This window comes from Pteropus alecto, unplaced genomic scaffold, assembly GCF_000325575.1.
Source record: "Pteropus alecto unplaced genomic scaffold, ASM32557v1 scaffold86, whole genome shotgun sequence".
NCBI lineage: Eukaryota > Metazoa > Chordata > Mammalia > Chiroptera > Pteropodidae > Pteropus > Pteropus alecto.
In genome coordinates this window covers 2199786-2208537 of record NW_006442109.1, presented here as the reverse complement: position 1 = coordinate 2208537, position 8752 = coordinate 2199786, and positions in this window count along the sequence as shown.

Genomic DNA, 8752 nt, shown 5'->3' with positions numbered 1-8752 from the left:
CCCAATAATCTCCATCTAGCCCCTTTCAAAGCCGCCTCGTATCCAAATAAAAGCAGTGCATTTGCTATGTAAGTACAGCTTTAAGCCAAGTCATGTAATCAGTAGCCCCTCCAGCTTCCAAGCAGAGCCCCATCCATACGGATATCTCCGAGCCACAGGTCAGCTGCTGTGGCTCCTAGCAGTCCTCAGACCTCCCTTCTAGAAACTCAGGGGAGCCAGCCCCTGCTGGACTCTCTGCCTCCTGGAACAAACAAGTGCCATCTGTCCTACTCCTGATTCTGAGATTCTATCAGGACCGGAAGCCCCCAGAAGGCCAGGTTTCGTGGCACCTCAGAGGCCTCTGAGAACACGCGTGAAGGTAGTTTGTGCCAGCAAAGTTCCCAAGCTGACCTTGACTCTCCTCCTGCTCTCTTGAAGTTCTTTCAGCCTCTGTGCTTGTGTGACTTACAGCTGCTCTTTGGGGAAAACAAAACAAAACGATGCAAACCCAGCCATCTGCTTCTCATCTGGGTAGCAGTATGGTCCTGTATATGGAAAGAGCACAGACCCCAAAAATCTTCAGCTTGTCAGTTGTATCATCAAGGAGGTTTATTCAAACTTTCTGGGCCTCAGTTTCCTTTTTCATAAAAGAGACAATATGAAAACCAGGCTTAGTGTGGCATACTGCTACCCCAAATGGAAAAATCAATGATATTCACTCGGACAGAGAATTCATCAAATTAGGTGTACTAAATGATCAGTTCATCTGCAGATGGTTGACTCAGTCACATTTGTCAAAACTGCCTTAAAAAAAGGAAGTAGTGTATTATTCCTTTTTGGTTTTGTATTATTTACCAAACAAGCTGTAATTTCAAAGTGACAAAGGTTTGACAGACTTGAAAAGAAAAGAATTCTGAGATCAACACAGAAATAAATGTTCTCTTATCATAATATTGAGTTTTCACTGCTGAACATGTTATATAATGTGTTGGCTTTTCCAAATCATTCCTGTTATTTAACTGACATTTATTAAATGCACTGTGGGAGAAGTTAGAGATAAAAAAATGAAAAAATATATGGTTTCAATTTCTGAGCCACTCACATTCCACCTGAGAATAAAACTTCATAGCTAGGAGTTGTAAAGAGAGATTGCTATAGAGAATTTATTATGCATAATGATGATTACTCACAGTTTATGATGATGAACACTATTTGATAATCTCATACCGACATACAAATGCACTTATATTTGCGAGTATTTCCCCCTAAAGCATTTGACCCATTTAATATAGTGACAGGAATGTAGAATATTGTGGAAAGATCTTTGGACTAAAGCCCAGTTCCAGTTCTTCCATCACCAGCCACGTGGTTCCAGTGAGCCACTTAACCCCCCTGGTGTCTGCTTCCTTATCTGTAAAAGAAGGGCTGTAACTTTAGATCAGTGGGACCCAGACCAAGCTAATCAACAGGATCACCTGGGAAGCTTTGAAAATGTGCAGATGTCCAGGATCTACCTGGAACCACTAATTAGAATCTCCAAGTGTGAGCCCAGGAATCCACAGTTTTAAAAATCTCTGCCAAATCCTTCTGATGATCAGCCAGGTTTAGGAAATACACGTTAGAAAACTGGCCACACTTGGTCTTTCTTTAATACATCTCTTTTCCCACTCTACTTAAAGAAATATCTCTGATATTTCTAAAAATCCACTCCTGATCTCTTCCATTACCTTCCCGCTTCTTGCAACATGCTCCTTTGCATCTGTGACCTTAAACAGCTTGTCCTCCCTCCCTTAGTCCTCCCTCCACTGGGAGCCCCACACTGTTCTGACTGCTTGGGTTCCTACCTCCCCGGCTCACTAATGCCCACAACTGAAACCACTTCTCAGGATGAACCCAGCAATGTGTCACTGTCCAGGACTATGAGTCCAGTCGCCCTGCATGCCCTGGGCATGAGCCTACATCCACACACTCAGGCTCTGGGGCCAACCCACGCCCAAGACAAGAGTGCTTTGAAAACTAACTCAAAAACTCAGTGTCAAATCAAGGGGTACAGATGAGATTGTTGCCCATCGAGGTGAATGTGTGAGCCCCAAAGTGCAATGCGTGCATCTGAACTGCTTCATTACTCATGGGCTGTGTGTCTGAGTAAGTTACCTAATCTCTCCAGAGCTCTCTTTCTTCATTTGTAAAATGGGTATAAAAATGGTTTCTAGTTCACGAGGTTTCTAGGGATGTAAAATGAGTTCATGTGGAACATTTTTTGAGTGCTTATGCAGCAGGCAGTGTTTTAAACATTGTGCATGAATTAACACATTCCACTGGTGGAGGCAGGTCTCCAACCCAGGCAAATAGGCTCCAGAGCCACGGTCTCAGCCACTACTCTACAACTTACGTAACTTGCTTGAAGTGCCTGGCGTACAGTAGGAGTTCAATAAATGTTAAAAAAAATCTGTGCATTTATGCTAATTCTGACTCCATTTTTATTTAGGATCCAGACTCTGGGTTCTTGCTTCATATATTCTGACTATGCCTTTATCCTATCGTCCAATTGCGGCTGGACTCTGCATTGTGTTCTCTGAGACTCCATCTTACTACCTTGTTTATTTATCCAGTTCCCCTGGGACTCAGCCACCTCCTAAGAGCTTCCTCCTGTGAGGCCTTCTTCCTAATCCCTGTGTTTTTAACATAATGTCTTTCTGTTCTTCTACCATCACCATGAGAAGGACATGACTGAGCTAGTCTGATGGAGGATGGAAGACACATGGAGAATTATATCACCCTGGTCCTCACATTCAAGGCTGTACTAGACCTGCTAGCAGCCAGACAATCCTCAGACATGTGAGCAAGTTCACCCAAGACCAGCAGAGTCACCACACTAATCTCCCCAGAAGTATGAGCACTAATAAACCCTTATTGTTGCATGTCACTGAGTTTTGTAGTGTTTTGTTTCATTGCATTATTGAAGCAATAGATGGTTGGTGCATAAGTGTTAAGTGATATCACATGGACATATAACAAAAGCCAATATTTGGAAAATCCTACAGAATAAATAATCCAGTTTCTTCTCTTTTCCTGTAGAGTTGCCCACATTCTGGAGGGAGAAATGTTATAGATTAAAGGAGACTTAGGAGCCATATGAGCCAAAGGCAATGTCTGGATTGTATATGAACCTTAATTGAAACAAACCCGCTATTAAAAAAAAAAAAGAGCCAGTAATAGTCAATATCAAGAAATTATTGTTAATTTTTAGGTGTTATAACGGTAATTTACTTATGTTTTTTAAAAAGACCATATCTCTGGGATATATACTGAAACACTTATGAATGAAATGATATCTGCGATTTTCTTTGAAATAATCCAGTAAGTAAAAAAGCTGGGGAGGGCTATTGATGAAATAAGCCATATATTGATAAGTGTTAAAGCTGAGTGATGAGTTCTGAAGGTTTATTATAGTAAGTATTCTCTCTGGTTCTGTGTATGCTTGAAAATTTCCCTAATAAAAAGGAAGGAAAGAAGAAAGGAAGGAAATAAACTTCTAGGGACAAATGAGTCATAAAACGAGATCAGACCAGAGACCTGCCACACAGTGTTATGGTTAGAAATCCATGCTGGGCTATTAAGACCTAATTTGCAGCTGTATATCCTTAAGTGTTAAGATGGAAGCAACCACAATGCAGTCTCAGAATATAATGGGGAAAAGATTACAGTAGAAAATAAGCATGCAAACAATCTCAAGAGCAATGAAGGTCTAATGGTATGAAATAAGAGACAACAGATGAAAAAAATAGGAAAATCCACAGCAGAAGAAATAAATAGAGCAAGCCTCAATATATTAAGAAAATAGCAGCCATGAAAGAAAAACGGAAGTTATGAGAAAAAAAAACACTTGTAATTATTAAGTAAGAATAGAACAGTGAAGAATAAAAAACTGTTAGGAATCATGGAAGTGAGAAATACAGTCGATTATATATACCACTAAAATTCATTAGGCTAACTCATAGCCTCTTTATAACTGAAAAGATAACTAGTAAATTGGAAGAACAAACTAAGTAAATATCTCAAAATGCAGCTCAGAGAGATAAGAAATGGAAAATAGGTAATAGATGTAGAAACAAGGAGAAACCCAACTGGAGTTCCAGAAGAAAAGAAGAGATAAAATGATAGAGAAGCAATCTTGGAAAAGATAATGGCTAATAACTTCCCCAAACTAGAAAAAGACTAGGATCTTCATTTGAAAAGAACAAATGAGTGCCAAGCAGAATAAAGTAAAAAAAAAAAAAAAAATCTGTACTCAGATATAGGAAATTTAAAAACAAAGGTGAAAAAAAATCCCAAAAGCTTTCAGAGAAAAGACAAAATAGCTAAAGACAAAATGGCAATCTGATTGATAACAGATTTCTCATCGATAGATGCAAAAAAAAAATAATAATAATAATAAAAGTGAGGAGGGGAAAAATGATGAATCTAAAATTCTTCCCAGCTAAATCTTAACTCAGAAAAAGGGCGAAAGAAAAGATCAGACATACAAAAGTTCAGAAACTATTAAAAGATATATTTCACGGGGAAAAAAAGCCAGAGGAAATGGCAGGATGAAAGAAGTAATTGCTTTTTCAGGCAATACTTAGATGTACCAACATATTTTTCTTTTTTTCCAAATATTTAAATATTAATACCTGTATTTAAATATTAATATTATAGTGCATTTAATTCAGTAGGACCAGTCAACTCTCACCATAGATTACTACTGCGATTAACCCTCGCCACTTTTCCCATCCCAAAGTGATGGGAAAATAAGTATCCTTATTTGTCTATCTTCTGCACTCTGCAACCAGAGTGAACTCTAAAACATGAATCATACAACCTTCTGAATGGACAAAATTTTATAGGGATAAAATTATATTTGAAATTGAAACAGAGTGGCTAAATAAGAGAATTTTTTTAAATGCAATTCAAACAGAAAATAACTGACTCAGGGCAAACATTTATAACGCTCCCACAATTCTTCATGCTCTTCATACATTATAATCTCTAATGCAAAAGTTTTGGCTTTTATCATTCTTGGTTGTTCCTTTGCAAAATTTTCCTATTCTTAATGTAATACAATGCACATGCAATACAATGCACATGGCAAATTATATAATAGTATATAACAACATGATGAAAGCAGTATCTCCTATCTTGTTCTCTCCTCACCTAGTGTCCCTTCTCAGAAGCACTTTTCACCTTTTCTGGTTTTGATTCTTCTCATGATTATCTCCCTTAATAATCGGCCTCTAGAACGACCTCCAATTTATCAGTGTAAGACATTATCTATTGTGTCCCCAGACAGAATGAAGATTTGGTTCAGTGCTGCAATCCTAACCTCCCTTTCTAATTTTGATAGTTGTTATTTTAGCTTTTAATATTGTTTACTTTGTATCCTTAATATTCCTTTTTTGTATGATATATTTGAGTTTTGTTTTTAAACATTGGGTTCATTAAAACTTTGAAGAATACTGATAGATACCAGTCTATGGAACCAAGTTCCCTGCGCCCCGCCCCCCCAAAGATCTGGATCATAATTCACAAAATTTATGTTCAAGAATCAAATTGGAGGGAGTTTAATAGTCTATTATACTGGATCACCAGCAGAGATTTTGAAAGAAAATTTACTTTCATGCTGGAATTTATTTTCCTTGGGCATAAAACACCTCTATATAATCACTTATTGCACATGGAACTAAAAAGATGCAGGAAAATTCATGAGTTATCTTATGCTATCTCAGAGTAATATTCTGGTTAGCACTCCTTAAAAAACTGTCCTTTAGTTAACTGCATCATAATCTTCCTTCCTGTCTACTTTTAATTGTGAGATGTGTCATATAGACACAAGAGTGTATAAAACCTTTATAAAAAGTTTAGAGACTAATTATAATGGAAAAACCCATGTAGCCACCGCCCAAGTCAACAACAGAAACATTGACAGCCTCCACTCACTGCAGAGGTATCTACCATTATCCCAACATTTTACTGAATATTTTGCTTATAAAATTTTGTGTGTGTGTGAGAGTCGCTCGTATTGTTTCGCGGTAGCTGGTGTAGTTCTTTCATTCTCTTTGTTGTATTTCATTGTATAACTAAACCAGGATTTACCTCTAATCCATTGCTGATGCACGTTCAGGGTTGTTCTGGATTTGGCATTTTTATGAACGAAGTTGCTATGAACATTTTGTATCTGTTTCTTGGCTTCTCCAGGAACAAACCTGGAGTGGATTCTCCGGGTTATAGGCTCTGCACATCTTTATCTTCACTGAAAAAAATTCTGTTTCCAAAGTGGTTCTAGCAATTTACGTTCCTGCTAACATTTCCAATGTTCCACATGGTTGCCAACGTTATATGTAGTTAGACTTTCATTTCTGCTAACCTGATAGGTGTGTAATATATCATTGTGGTTTTAATTTGCATTTCTCTGATTAGTAGATTAGTAATAAAGTTAAACACATTGGCATATGTTTATTGACAAATTATATTACTATCTTATAGGTTTTATATTACTATCTTATAGGTCAAATTATATTACTATCTTATAGATTTTTTGATACAGATAGTTAAATTGTCCTCTAAAATGTTATACCAAATTCCTTTATCACCAATACTCTATAGATATTAAATATCTTTGACGACTGGAAAGGTGAAAATGGCTTTTGTTTTTTATCAAATTCCTTTGGTTACTAGAACATTTGAGTGTTTAAAATTATTTTCTAAGGCATTTAACAGGGATGTTTGGGTCTTCTCGTATTGTCCTATTGGAGATGGTTTGTTGGCTAGCATTCCAGGTATTTGATTTCTAATCTAAAGTTTCTAATCTAAAAATCTCACAGGCATTAGTAAGATTAAGGCACATTCGACTGTATTTCAAGTGGGCTTTTGGGGGGATAATGACTTCCAAATGACAACTTTTTAAGTAAACTTCAGTGCATTAACATCGGTGAAGCTGCTCCAATGCTCAAAAAGAATAACACGAAGGGGAGTAACTCCTGCTTCCAGAAAGATGGATTAGACACACTTTTCCCTGTTCCCCCATCAAGTACAATTAAATATGTAATGAACAACTGTTCATTACATATCAGACAAATACAAGACCGAAAAGTGAAAAGAAGGGAGACCAGATAGGTGTCTCAAAACCTGAAAAATGACGTGGTGGTGTGTTCCCTGGGTATTCTTTTTACCACACGTATCCCAGGTCGGATGTTAGAGAAGCTGGCAATCCAGAGACCTCCATAGGCACAGACAGGAAAAAAAAAAAGCCTGTTCTATCTGGTCAAAGGATAAGGAAAGTGTCAAGACAGATACATTTAGAAAATAACCTCTCTACTGTAGCAGAAAAAACAAAGAAAACCGGTAGCCCCACCCCCACCCACTCCAGCAAAGGCCAAGTAGGGAGCTTAGATACCCCAGATACCCCCAAAACACCCACAAAGAGATATCAAGAAAAGATGAAGAAGGAGCCAGAGCTTCAATCCTGGTTGGGTAAAAATGAGGCCCATCTTCCCCATGGTGTCTGTGGAGTCCATGCAGGGAGTCTAGATTTCTACCACCCAGCAGTAATGAGGTGCCCTTATCTCTCCTGAGAGGGTGGTGCCAGATGAGGCCTAAGGAGAGTCAGAACTTTCACCAGCACCCCTCAAAAAGAGACCACTTCCCTGCCCTTCCCTCTCCTCTTTGTGGTGTCAGTGGAAGCCGTATGAGAAGCAGTAATTCTGATCTCTCCTAGCTAGGAAGGTATTAGTGGAGGTCTAGTGGGAGCTGTAGTGCCTACTTCTGCTCAACTGTAATGAGGAGCTGCTCCCTTTGGGAGTCTGTAGAGGTTAGGTGCTGGCCATAGGTGCCAAGAAGAATCTGCTTTCCCTGGGACACTGACAGGCCAGATAACTGATTCTGTTCCCATTTTGTTTTGCTTTCAAGACTCCCAGGGCCAAATCTGGGATACCATAGGCCCATACATCTGAGTTTTACTTCCTCTCAACTTGATATTTTAATTCACATGTTCCCTGACATGGAATTTGCATTGCATATTCTGTGATATTTTTTGCATGTGTCAACTTGGCTTGGCTACACTCCCCAGTTTTTAGTCAAACACAAATTTAGATGTTGCTGTGAATGTGTTTTACAGGTGTGATTAAAGTCCATAATCCGTTGACTTTAAGAGAGGGAGATTATTCTACATAGTCTAGATAGGCCTGATTCAATCAGTTTGAAAGGCCAGCAGAACTGAGGATTCCCTGATGAAGAAATTCTGCCTGTGGACAGCACCCTCATCCTATGCCTGAGAGTTTCAGCCTGCCCCTCCAGAAAGCCTGCCCTTCCTGACAGCCCACCTTAGGGACTTTGGACTTGTCTAGCCAACCCTCACAATCACATGAGAGAATTCTTTATAATAAATACCTCCTACTAGTTTTGTCTCTGGCTGAATCCTAAGTAATATACACATTTTTCCATTTTATACTATGTATTATAGTAGCTGTTTCTAACCCTTTATGGAATGAAGCAGAGTATATATTATAGATAAATACTGCTGGGGTATCTTATTGGTCTACCTGAGGATCAAGTCCAACTGCCATGTGTTACCTCAAATTCCCTCCTCTCGAACTCTAATATTTTCTATCTTCATCCCTTCTCTTCTTTACTCTTTGTTTCTGTAGCCTCCAGTCTTCTGTACATATTTACTTTATCACGATTCCTCCCCATATACTCCTTTGGATTATCAAAAAGAAAAAAAAACAAAACCTCATTT